This window comes from Silene latifolia, chromosome 1, assembly GCF_048544455.1.
Source record: "Silene latifolia isolate original U9 population chromosome 1, ASM4854445v1, whole genome shotgun sequence".
NCBI lineage: Eukaryota > Viridiplantae > Streptophyta > Magnoliopsida > Caryophyllales > Caryophyllaceae > Silene > Silene latifolia.
In genome coordinates this window covers 153,205,680-153,209,394 of record NC_133526.1, presented here as the reverse complement: position 1 = coordinate 153,209,394, position 3,715 = coordinate 153,205,680, and the positions used below count along the sequence as shown (strand labels likewise).

At 39.1% G+C, this 3,715-nt stretch overlaps 1 non-coding gene across 1 annotated transcript; it reads right to left on the bottom strand.

The window, feature by feature from the left end:
- Positions 1-3,353: 3,353 nt before the first annotated feature.
- On the bottom strand, positions 3,354-3,460 carry LOC141620809 (small nucleolar RNA R71). Its single transcript, XR_012532044.1, has one exon. It is a non-coding gene; the product is annotated as a small nucleolar RNA R71 (small nucleolar RNA).
- Positions 3,461-3,715: the final 255 nt, after the last annotated feature.

Here is a 3,715-nt window from a genome sequence, read left to right as displayed (position 1 = left end):
GCTAGATTTGGTCAACCCCGATCATGGTGTCCTGTCCCCGTTCAGGGCCGTATGTTTTTATTTTGGTGGCCTTTATTTGGAATACGGGTAAAAGCAACTTCATTCTATCATTCTTCAGCAACCCGGCGGTACTCATTTCATCCCTACTCTCTCATTTTCTTCACTTTCTTCACTAAAATCACTTGCAAACACCATTTCCTTTATCAAATTTCAAGATTTGTTCACCCATTGACATCACCAAATAAGTATTCATCTCATTTCTTTTTGATTTCATCCATTTTAATCAATTTAATCAACTTTCTCAAACCCTAACTCAAATTGGGGGAAATCGATTTTGTGCTTATTTTTGCTAGAAATTGGTTAGATTGTGTTTTATTATTGTTTTTAGGATGAATTAGTATACTAATTTATTCTATTATGCCTATTTGGATGAATTTTAGCTTGCCTTAAGATGAGATTTTTATCTTAAAATTTCAGAAAATGGCTCATAAGAAAGGTACTTCACAAGGTGCTACAAAGAGAAGGAGAGGTGAGGCGGAAGCATCCCATGTCGTGGAGGATGTAGTGATGCAAGAAACACCGGGTTGGCATGATCCGACATATCCCGATGTGGTTTTTGCTACTAAAAAGCAATGGGAAAATTGGGTCATCTTGAGAAGCAAAGGTATGAAGGCTACAAAGTTTATTAATCATGCTTCTCTTAAGCATATTGGATTAGACAAACGCGTGAAGGAATTGTTTACCAATCTTGACATGAAGCATACCTAAACCATGAACTATAAGACCTTCCCCGAACTCACACTTGAGTTCCTTTCAATTTCATAAATCTCAAAAGAAGGATCATATATATGGTGTTAGTTTCCGACTGTTTAATCATGAATATAACATGTATCTTGGTGAATTTACTGATATTTTTCAATTGAAGCATGAAAAGTTGCATACTGAGTCTCTCGAGTATTACAACCCCAAAATCACATGGCAATCCATTTCCCATTTGCCTTTGGTTGATTAGGACCATGTCTTGCATCAATACATTCACTATCCCGAATTTCGCATTTGGCAAAGGTTTATGGGATGGACTTTCTTTGGTAGGAATGAGCCTCACTCGGTGAGGAAATTGGAGGTTGAAAAACTTGGTGCTTTTCTTAATGTTAATGGTGATGAGAAGTGGCGGATTAATGACAAGCTAATCGTATGCCTACCAAAGATAACCAACTGATCTCTAACTAATATAGCTAGGGAAGTCGGGATCGTATCCACAGGGATAGTGATACGTGCATAATATATAGTCTTTTTAGCCTATTTCAGCACACATTTCTATGCATTTTTATACTGTTTTTATGGTATTTTGCCCTGAATTGGCTACTTTGGTTCGTTTTGTCCATTTTGTAGAAATGAACGCGAAAGTAGTGGAATCGTACTCTTTTTCGTCCTTTTTGCATGCATTTAGAGGACATGGGATATTTCCAGAGTGAGATACTGCACTTGAAAACGTCATGACACGGATTACGAGGCATTTAGGCGCGGACTTGAGCTGAAATGAAGACCAAGAACTCGATTGAGCAGTTTAATCACTCGATCGAGTGATTTTTACGTCCCAGATTGGTTGATCGAGTGGTTTTCCACTCGATCCTTAGCCTGCAGAAAGACCAGTTACTCGATCGAGTAACTTTCTACTCGATCGAGTGGTTTCGCTGATTATGGGCTTTAAACAGCCCGTGTGTTGTTTAATTTCGCAAAACTTAAGTACTTTACTATTTAAACCGACGTTAACTAGGTTATTAGCATCGGATCTTTTATCTACTTTTCAATTATCAAACTTTTACTGCGTACTTCATTCCTCTCTACTGTAACTTTATTTCGGGATTACTTTCGCTTGGATTTTGTGTTCTTTACGCCGGATTTGCATCGATTGTAATTCTTTCTCTTCTCTTATTAATAATTAATCTCTTGTTGCTTTAATTCTTCGTTTCGTTACATTTATTCTTCTGCCCTAATTTACTTTTATGCAATTTATTGTTTATTTCATTATGTTTCTTCTTTGGAATTTTATCTGCTGTTAGTTTAATTAGCGACATGAGTAGCTAAACCCCTTTCATGTTGGGATTAGGGGATTTGCGGTAGGATTGTGACGATGTAGTAAATGAAACAGATGAAATAATTACGAGACTCTGTCACCATAGCAATTTAACTGTATTTATTCAACTTAGTTGAGTGCACACTTCTGAGTTAACCTTTAATCTGGCTAAAATTAATCCTAGATCGAAAGATTGGACTAAATAGGCTTGCTATGAACAGTAGACTATCCTGACGAGAATGAAAGTTAAGTTAGTGGTATTTTAGGATAGAAAGTGGATCGAAAGGACCTTTCAACATCCGTCTTACATTAATTCGTCTGAGTCATTTACAGCTGAGTCACTGGACTACCGTAGTGAACCGAAATCCTGACATGTCCCTCTCTATCTGATAGTTTTATCCTTTTTCTCTGCTTTCATTGCTCTTACCCTTTATTCCTCTTTCCTTTGAATCTCGTAGTTTAGATAACAAATCAAACACCCCCCCCCCCCCATTTGTGACCAAATAGACGGACTTCTACAAATATCTTGCCTCCCTGCGGAGATCGACCAGACTTCCCTAGCTATATAGTTGGTTGAGTTAGTTTATTTTTGACAGGTATACGACAGACGTGTCAAATTTTGGCGCCATTGTCGGGGAGGCAATTGCCCTATTTGTTTTCGTTCCATTTATTTTATCCGTCTCAGGGAATTTCTATTCCTTGAGGCCATTCTTATTATTTTCTTTCAGTGTTGTTTATGCCCAGGTCAGACAGGTTTGAATTAGTTTGGTGATTGAACAGGAGAGATTATTCAAGCATAGACTCCGTCTGCTAAGGAAATCACGAAAGGAAGACTTGAGTACTTTCGAGCCAGAGCTAGATCATTCTCTTTTCGCGGAAGACAATCCGATTTCTACAGTAAAGATGCCAAAGCTTTCCAGTCATTCAGTGCCTAAAGCATCCTCTATTCCGAAGGGTTTCAATCTCCAGACTGAGGATGGTAATACATTCGATATTCGTCCTTCTTATATCAATCTGGTGGAGAGGAATATCTATAGAGGTGTGGCAGGTGAAGATCCGAGGAAGCATATGGAGACCTTTACCGATTACTGTTCTACTATCCCCGCCACTAAGGGGGTAACTCAGGACAAGATTAAGGAAGTTCTATTTCCTTTCTCTTTATTTGATTCACCAGGAGTGGTCGATCGACTTGGACCGCACAGCTGCTAGGGTTCTGGATTGGGAGTCTCTTGCTCTTGCATTTTACAAGAGATATTTCCCTCCACAACGCACCAATTTGCTGAGGGCCAAGATTACTAGTTTCAGACATGCTCCCGATGAAAGTTTCTATGAAGCATGGTCACGATTCAAGAAGTTGGTGTGGTCTATCCCTCACCATGGTTTTGACCCATGGTTTCTAGCTAATCAGTTCTACAATGGGTTATATGACGACCAGAGAGCCATACTTGATGCGGCATCTAGTAGAAGATTTCAGGAGAATACAGATGATGATAAGGGATGGTCCCTTATTGAAGAGATGGCGAATCACAGTGCTGAATATGGTAACCTGAGGGATGGGATTAGGAGAGTTCATGCAGTTGATAAGCAGGTTTTAGCTCAGCTGGAGACCATGAATGCTAGGTTCGACAAGTTGGAATT